This window comes from Lactuca virosa, chromosome 8 (genome assembly GCF_052849685.1).
Source record: "Lactuca virosa cultivar CGN04683 chromosome 8, Lactuca_virosa_CGN04683_v6, whole genome shotgun sequence".
In the NCBI taxonomy this organism is placed as follows: domain Eukaryota; kingdom Viridiplantae; phylum Streptophyta; class Magnoliopsida; order Asterales; family Asteraceae; genus Lactuca; species Lactuca virosa.
The window spans coordinates 105795320-105805057 of record NC_136433.1 but is presented as its reverse complement, the minus strand read 5'-3'; positions in this window follow the sequence as shown (position 1 = coordinate 105805057).

The window sequence follows — 9738 nt, the reverse complement described above, 5'->3', positions numbered from 1 at the left end:
AGTCGTGAGAAAACGAGCTAAGATGGTGGTCCACAATGTTTTCGGGTTTTCTAAAATGAGAGAGAAAGAAGTGGAGCGGGGGATCGAGATTAGAAGGGGATGGTTGGTGTGGGGAATTTGGTAGCCCATTTAATTTTTAAATTTATAAATATTAGAGAAATTAATAATTAAATTAAAAAAAAAAAAAATAAACAAGAGTAATATGGTCATTAAAGAGATGAAAATGATGACAAAAATAAAATTAAAACATAACAATTTAAAAAAAATATATATAAACAAAACACATAATTTTAACCAAACTAAATATATCATTTTAATAATTTACTCATTAATATATTAAATGAATACGTTGACCATTACTTTTGTGTGTTATGCTCGTAAAAACTAATTTGGTCCATTTGAGATGGTAATATGATTTCAGTTGGTTAGCTTCTCTAACTATCTTATGAAATCAATTATTGTATTTGTTGGAAATTTTGTTTAACCAAGTTTCAAAAATGTTCTTTCTTTTTTTATTTTTGAACACAAATTTCAAACGTTAAATATTATTAAAATAGATAAACGGTTTTATGCTCTTGTTCTCGTCCGTAATACATTTATTTTAGTATATTATATGTCCAAAATAGAATTAATTCTTATGAGATAATTGAATAATTTGATAAAGAGATTAAATGAGTTTTTAGTCATCCTATATAGATGAGAGAAGCAAAAAGAAGAGTTTATAAATAGAAAGGTTCGTAAGTTTGTAAGACTTATAGAACTAAAGCTCTATATATATATATATATATATATATATATATATATATATATATATATATATATATATATATATATATATATATATATATATCCCTCTTGTGCATTCAAAAATGTTCAAATGTGAACCTAAATTACATCGGTTAATTAAATTTGTGTGCAAGTGCGCATCGTACGGGTACAAATGCACTAACGGTCGATCACAAAAGTGTAACATCCTATTTTGGGGCTAGAAGTTTTGAGCTTTTTAGTAAAAATAAAAAGTTTCTTTAATTTAAAATAAAATAAATTGAAATAAAATAAATTGAAATAAAATAAATAAATAAATGTAATTAAATAATAAAACTTGTTACTAAGTCATAAATAAATTATGATAGAGTTTGGGCGTCTAATGAAAACTCTTAAAGTTTAGAGGCCAAAGGTAACAAGTTTTGAAAAATTTTGTTTGACCCAGAGTGTGACCAAATAAGTATTTTGGACCTTGTTTGAATAAGTTTATGATGGGGAGGGGCTAAGGATGAGCCATCGTAAGTTTTTAGTTGAGTTGGGGACCATTATTGAAAATATTTTAGAAGGAGGGACAAAAAGTGTCAAGTTGGACAAAGATAGGTGGGCGCGCCGTGCCCCACGGCAAGCGTGCCATACTTTGGCGCTGATAGATTATAAACAACATTTTGATCATCCTCTTTTCTCATTGATTTTACCCCTTTCTTCTCTACCCGATCTCAATGCCTCTCCAACCTTCATAATCGATTTTCCCTCAGATTTCTTGGTGTTTTGATGATTGGAACTTCTAGATGAATCATTGCTCAAATCTCTCCAACATTTTTGCATAAAAAGGTAGCTTTCTTCACCTTTTTCCCCAAATTCGTTCTAGGATTTTGTGGGTTGTGCATTCCGAATTTCTTACGTAAATTGGATTGTTATTGTGAAATAATTGATGTGATTTTATTCCTTGATCCAACTTTAAGCTCCAACTAATTAATAGTTGGGAGATTTGTGAGTGGATGTGATTTAGTAAGTTTCCAAAACCCTAGACCTTTAAATCCGAAAATGGTATACCAAGCAATGATATGAGCTTGAGCTTATGATTAGATTATACATTTATCTTTAATCCATGATCCATTTGTCAACTCTCAACATATGGTGAGATCCCATGATGTTTGAATCAAATTCTAGTTTAAATGGTGATAATTTGGGTATTTTCAATTCTAGGGTTCATTGATTCAAATTATTGATTCCAAGAAATGATACGAGCTTGGATTTGTGATTAGATTCCTTATGTTCTTTCAAATCCATGTCCTATTTGTTAATTCATGACTAATGGTTAGATTTTTAGTGTTTGATTCAAGTTTATCTTTTATGTGATGGTTTGGGTATTTTCAAACCCTAAGTGTTTTTGATCAAGTTCCATGGTTTCAAACAATGATATGAGTTTGATGTTACTCTTAGTTTATGTATTCCATTCCAATCTATGATCCATCTAAAAATTCTTGTCTCATGGTGAGATTATGAAGTTTAGAGTAAAACCTCACGTTAAATTTGGTAATTTCAACTTTGATGATTATGGAACTATGTTCCAAGATTTAATTTATTTATTGATCTTAGTTTCATGTCTAGCTAAAATTCTATCATCCTTGGTGTTGGCTTATGTTTCAAGCTTTAAGTTTTCAAATAATCATTATTCCTTTATGAGATGGTTTTGGAGTGTTATTGTATTTGTGGAATCAAATAAATTTCCTTTTGAAACGATTCCTTCAACTTTAGAGTCTTGATGCTCTTTGACCTTGAGAATGATTTTTATAAAAAGTATAGGTGTTTTAAGGTTATTCCAAGGTTAAGAACCATTTGGGGATCATTTCCGATGTTGTTCGAAGTATTTAAAAATCTTTTTAAGTTTTTCGAATTATTGAATTTGTTTTGAAGCTTCATTGAAAATGGGTTGGCTAAGTGAGAAATAAAACAAACATTTGTCTTCTGTTCAGTATTCGCGACGTGACCTTGAGAAAGTCGTGACACATTTTCCTATTTGTCTCGTTTATTCTTGTGATCTTCATGTGTTTTAGGTCTAGATCATTCCTTTGGTCCTATTTGGCTTCCTTGATTCTTACTAGATCATTTTTGGAGAATTTTGAGGTTTGATTAATGACTTGACCATACGAGGGTATTTTAGTCATTTGACACCTTGTAATGATATTAGGTAATTTATTTGGGAAGTTTGGAGCTTGAAGTGGCATAGTTCAAGTAAAGAAAGAGCTTGGTGTTCCAAGCTTAGGACTTATGATGAGTACACTTACCTTGTAACAGCTGTCCCCCACAATGAGTATCTTACTTGCATTTCCCTTTTGTGATATGTAAACTATTTGTAAACTACATGTACAATATATGCTTCATTTTGTCGTTATAATATTTTATTATTTGGGAACGTCCTTTTTGAAGTAAGGATATGTTTTTTCTAGAAATGGATTTTTTAGGGGTGGGGATGGGGGGCGGGGTTTAAACATATTCTTTAGTATTATGGTACAGTTGCCCTTTTTTGGTTTTCATTGTAAGTTATAAGGAGTACGCAACCCTTATTATTGATTTTGTGTTATGAAACTATCTAACATATACTTGATTTCTACGTTGTCCGTATGGGGATTATTTGTGGATTCATGAAGTTATATTTTCAGAAATGGTTTTGGTTGACATAAAGCTAAAAATGCTTATTTTGAGAAATGATATTTTGGCATCCTACTTGTTGCATACATGTATATCATGCTAGGATGGATGTGACTTTGTGGTCCACAGTACCCAATGGATAGTTGTTGTTGCTTGTTATTTGTTTCTGAGTAGATTTCTAGATAATCTTCATGTGCACGAGTAGAGACTCGCTACCCCTCATGTGGCCTAGGTTGGATTGCCCTTAGTGCCTTGTTTGTGAGTGTAAGGGTGACTCGATAATTTCTTATTTTGTGCGTTCTTCACACCCGACCATCATTATTTTGTTGTCAGATGTGAATGCAAAAGTTGGCACGTCCGACGATTGTTGTGAGCTGGAATTTTGAGATTGACTTGGGTTAGGATAGTCGCATTTTAACGCCCACGTTCCTCACTAGGCATTATTATAATATGTAATCGACATTGGTCGACAATTGTAATCTTTACACGAATAAATAAAAGAAAACTATTTGAGTATATGTCATTTTATGTGTATATATAAGTTTATAAAATAACTTAATAATTAGAACTAAAACGGGCGTAAAAAATAAAGATTATTTAAGAAAAATAATTTAACGAAAGTTGTAGTATTCGTGAAGGTAATATTGCGTGCATATAAAGAACACCCAAATTTGATTTCGTATGGAGAAGTCATGATCATTTGAAGTTTCACGTTCAAACCCGATACGACAGAGTGTGTCGTAAAAAGTAATTTTAGATAGGTTGCGTATTAACCTAAACGATCTAAACGAAAGTCGTAATAATCATAAAAACGAGAGCGTGCATATAGAGAATTCCTAAATCTGACTTCATATGAGGAAGTTATGATTTTTTGAAGTTTTAGCGCAGCTGTGTTAGCACAAAAATCGAAATTCAAATCGGTTGATTGTTAGCCGAAACAATGTAAACGAGTGTTGAAGATCGCGCTAATAGGAGTCCATCGATATAAAGACATTCGAGAATGGATGCCATATGAAATAGTTATGATTTTTACACGGACTTTAACAATCTAAGCCGGTTAGAAATATAACTTTACAAATGAAGTGAGAACTAGTCGATGAAGTCTAAATGAAAGTTGTAGATATCGTTGATAGCTACATGTTGATATAAACAACGTCAAAAACGAAGTTTGTATGAAGAAGATATGAATTTTTGAAAATTCCCCGGCGACGTCACGCGTAAAGAAGCGCGGCGCGCTTCTAGAAGCTTCCACGCTGCTCCACCAGTTGAATGTCACATGTAAATAGGCGAGAGGATCGCCATGTATGGAGGATGCGGTGCGCACCTCTAAAGGCGCGACACACTTATGCAAATTTTTTCCTATAAATTGTCTTCAGCTGCCCCCATTCAATTCCCTACACCCTCCATTATCTCTCTCTCGAATTTCTCTCCATTTGGCCCGAAAATTTCTTTAGATTTAATATCCTAGCGAATCTCTGGGTCCCTGAGTGGCCGAAACTAGTAGCTATCACGTTGGAGTTATGCCAATGCAATTCCTGGACTTTTGTCAGGAAAATCTCTATAAATTAAGCTACATTTATATTGCTTTCAGTGAACTTATATTTATATTCATAGTCATTATTATGAATTTATAAATAAGATTTATTAGTGATTCCAAGTCATTATACTCGTTGATCTATTTACGTGGGTGATGTCTAGGCTAGATCTAGTGAGGTGTTTAAAGTGGCACTTCCAAACAGTATACTCTATATACCAAACAAACCCTACCTCCAATATGATCTTACCTGGTTGCTCCTTACTTGATAGATCTTGATGTAGACATTGAGATTGTTGAGGAATCTAGACTATCATTAGTCACCAAGAATATTAAACTACAACTTGGTAATATGAACCTAGGTCACATCAAAGGAAACGTTAAGTGCTAAAGCGAAGCACTTCTCAAATTTGTTAATTATAGCTTCTTTTTATAAACTTTGTATAGTATAGGGACCCCATTGTAACTTTATCATACACACACACACACACACACATATATATATATATATATATATATATATATATATATATATATATATATATATATATATATAGATATATGCAATGCAAGCGTCTCCTTAAGGAGACTTTTACCCTACTTAACATGGTATCAAGCTAGGTTTATACCCCTCTATGCGTACCATTTTTTTTTCTGGGGATCACGTTGCCTTCTGCTGCTGCAACCATTGTCTCCTTCTCCATCATCGCTACTTTTGTCGCATCTTGGATTATCAGCCATCGAGATCACTTCTCCTGTCGATTTGGGTTCCTCTGGTATCTTCCTCCACTGTTGTTTTTTTCTTGCTGCATAAGGTACTACTTCCATGACTACATTGAGTTCATCCTCTACCCCATATCCTTCCAAATTAATCCTTGTATGCACCCTCATAAACGTGTATAATCAGTTCAGTTTCAAGCTTAATGTTGATGGGTTTCGCTATAAACTGTGGTGTCAAATTTTTTCCAATATGTGTCAAGGCATGTTAAGTTATGGCCATATTTCAGGAACCTCGAAACCTACTGGGGAAGATGATGAGGAATGGTATTCTATCGATGCCCGTATTAAATCATGGTTTTATAGTACGTGAGATCCTGGTTTATTGCAAATAATTTCTAGTGATGATTGTACTGCAAAGGATCTTTGGAATAAGCTGGATGAGTTTTTTTAGAAACAACAAGATGTCTCGTATGTTACAATTGCAGGATCAGTTTCGTAACACTAAAAAGGGCTTAATTTAATCACCGAGTTCTATCACACGCTCAAAAATCCATCCGATGATCTAAAAGATGTTGATTTGTAATGTCCCAATTTCACAATCAAAAATTTTCTTTTTATTAAGGTAAAGTTTCCCAATTATAAAAATATTTATTCCTAATTACAATTATTGAAAGTCAAAGTATTATAATGAACATGGAATCCTCAATGCTGCTGATGAGTGTGTATAGTCCCACCTTCGCCTTCCCACGATCACCGATGATACTCGAAAAACAATAGCAACTAAGTAAACATAAAGCTTAGTGTGTTTTCCCCAAATACCCCATACGATAAACATGCAAGCATGCATAATGGCCCACATTCATCAGATTAGAATGTGCAGGGTCTGTGGACCTACCGCCTCACCCAACCACTCATCTCGAGCCTCCGTGCCTACGGCTTACAGCCGACCCGCACCGGGTATCTTGGTGTACAACATACAACATGATCGCCTCAACCCACTACTACCATATGTCAACATATAAACAAACAAGGATCAAGTAGGCACATTATACAGGAAAATAACAATCATACAACTCACTACTTCCTACTAGTCCTCACACAACATACTGTCCCGCTACCAACTAACCTCCATGAAATGCGAAACCATAAGTAAACAGAGGTGAGATAGCTACTTGAACAGATGATCCTACTCTAAATCCACAACCAAACAATGAACATGCAAGAAAGCCTAGATCAAGAGTTCACAGACTATACTACATGACTACGTACAACCGCTAGGGCACTCCACTAATAGATAACCAAAAAGTACAGGTAGTCATAACAATATACAGACCACTAGCACATAGCAACATCCTATATACTAGGATACAGATCTAACATGTCACTACAACATAGCAACATACTATATACCAGGATACAGATCTAATAGATCACTACATCATATCAACATCCTATATGCCAGGATACAGATCTAACAGATCACTACAACATAGCAACATCCTATATACCAGGATACATAAGCAACAATCCAAGGAATGCATAATCGTATGTACACAGAGGTGTGATAGACAATCAGACAGATGATCATACTCTAGGGCCACAACCAAACAAGGAACAGGTACGAGAGCCTAGATCAAGAGTCATCAGTTTATCCTACATGACTACATACAATCCCTATGGCATCCCTCTACTACATGATAACAAAAACTAGTGGGACAGAATTGGTGCCTTCGACCCACGGTACAATGAGGCAAAACTCACCTGAATCGAAGAACTCTGAAACACTGCGATACGATCCCTATTTCTGCACAGCTTGCACCCGCAAATCCACTAACACTAGAACCAGATAAAATCTTAATCAATAGTCCAAAATCCTCAAGTTTAACCCAAATTCAAACTTGGTCAAAAATTCAACGATCAACAGAAGCAAACAAAAGTCAAAGTCCAAGGCAGTTGAGTACGCCTAGCATACGTGATTCAGGGCCAGTACGTGCAACGTACTCTCAGGTATGCCCGACGTACATACATCCAATACAATTCCTTCCTTTAGTACTTAATCCCTTAAGAAATTTTGCCCATAGGTCAGATCTTGACTCAAAACATCGACTTACGTCATAAAGCTTCCACCTTTATGACCTTCCATGGCTAGAAAAAGTCCAAAAGCTAAAACCCTAACTTATTTATCCATTAGACATCTTAACTCTTGCATGGAAGGGGTATAAGGACCAAGATCACATTTTTATGGTTCTTAATTATAACATTCGATTCCAGGTACTACTTATTTGGTCCTTTAAGTTTGAGAAAAATGGAAAAATTGGTCCCTCATATGTTGGGCGAATGTTTGGTATGCTTAGCGTACGAGATCATTTGATTGCAGGGGGTTTAGTCATGTACGTTGAGCGTACGTGGTGTACGTGGGGCGTACGGCTGCTAGGGTCAAACCCTAATTTTTAGGGTTTGAACCCTATTTAAACATCATTATGGCCTTTGGACACCTACCCTCATCAACCTCAATTGTTCATTTCATACCATTGAAACCCTAATTCATCCTTTGAGAGTTCTTGAGCTTTGGAAGTAATTTTGGGGCATTTTTGTGTGTATCTAAGAAGAAGGAGCTTGGAGACTAATCATTTGTTGAGGTTGAACTTTTAGATCCAGAGTCTTCATCAACTTTGGGAGTTAGAGAAGGTATAAAGTTCTTACCTTGATGATTCATTATGATAGTTTGAGTTTAGGGTTGTTTGTGAGCTTTATTTGCTCCCGTGGGTTCTCCTTGTGAGTTTGAGCAACTCCAGGAGTTAAATATGTTAGATCTCAGCCTCTTTGTTGTTCATGATGCATAAAAATGTTATCTTGATGGTTGTTATTGGTCCATGCATGAGTCTGAGTTTTTCTTATGAGCATTGTTGGACAAAAATGGATGTTAGGTTCCATTAAGACATGCTAAGTGTTAAAGTAGCAAACTTTATGTAATAGAATCCTAAAATGGAAGAGATCTGAGAGTTGGAACTTATAGCTGAATGGATTAAGCACTAAATGGCTTAGGATGGCAAGTGGTATGCTGCGCGTACTGGCGATCGGTTGCGTACACCGAGTGTACGCCTCACAGTGACCCTTTGTGGGCTTTTGGACTTTGGTTGGGCTTTGGACTTTTGGTCCTTAGTTAGGTTTTGAGCAATAGACTATTTGAAGCATGATTGGGCCTCATGATTTTGATATCTGGCCTTAAGTTGTATGAGCTGGGCCTTTATGGGCCTTCGGGGCCATTATTGTGTTATTGGGCTAAGTTTGGTTAGGCCCATTATGGAAAGGGTAGAATGGTCTTTATCCTAGGAGTTTGGTTTTGGGATTTAGACCCATGGTTATGGTTTATAACCTAATTTTGATTAGGATTATTTGTTTGTGTTTAGTGTGGGATCTTCCGGTTCTACAGTCGAGTATCTAGTTATTTATCAGCGGACTGAGGTGAGTTTTCTCACTGTATCAATGGGTCGAAGGCACCAAGGCCGACCCATTATTTGTGATATAGGATGCTAGCTATATTTTTGATATGTGTATGAAAGACCAGGATTTGGCCCCTGGAAATTGTATGAAAGACCATGATGTGGCCCCTGGAATCTGTACGAAAGACCAGGATCTAGCCCCTGACACCTGTATGGAAGACCAGGATTTGGCCCTCAGTAGGAATTACTTTTAAGACTATGATTTGGCCCATATCACTAACTTATTTATGTATGGTATGTGACACTTTGGGGAAACTCACTAAGCTTTTGCTTATAGTTTATATTCATGGTTTCAGGTACTTCTGGTACTAAAGGGAAGGTCCCGGCGTGTTGGCACAACATTCTCCCCTTACTATTTTTTTCACTTTTGATATTGTTACTCTGATAATTTGACATGTTTACTATGTAATGGTTTTTGAACAATTTGATGACTATAACTCTTATTTAAAAATAAATTTTTTTGTCATGGTTTTTTGGTTGTTACAAGTTGGTATCAGAGCCTTGCTTTGAGGGATTCAGGCACATTCTCGGGTGTGTCATAACTCAAACTAAGGAAATGATAAT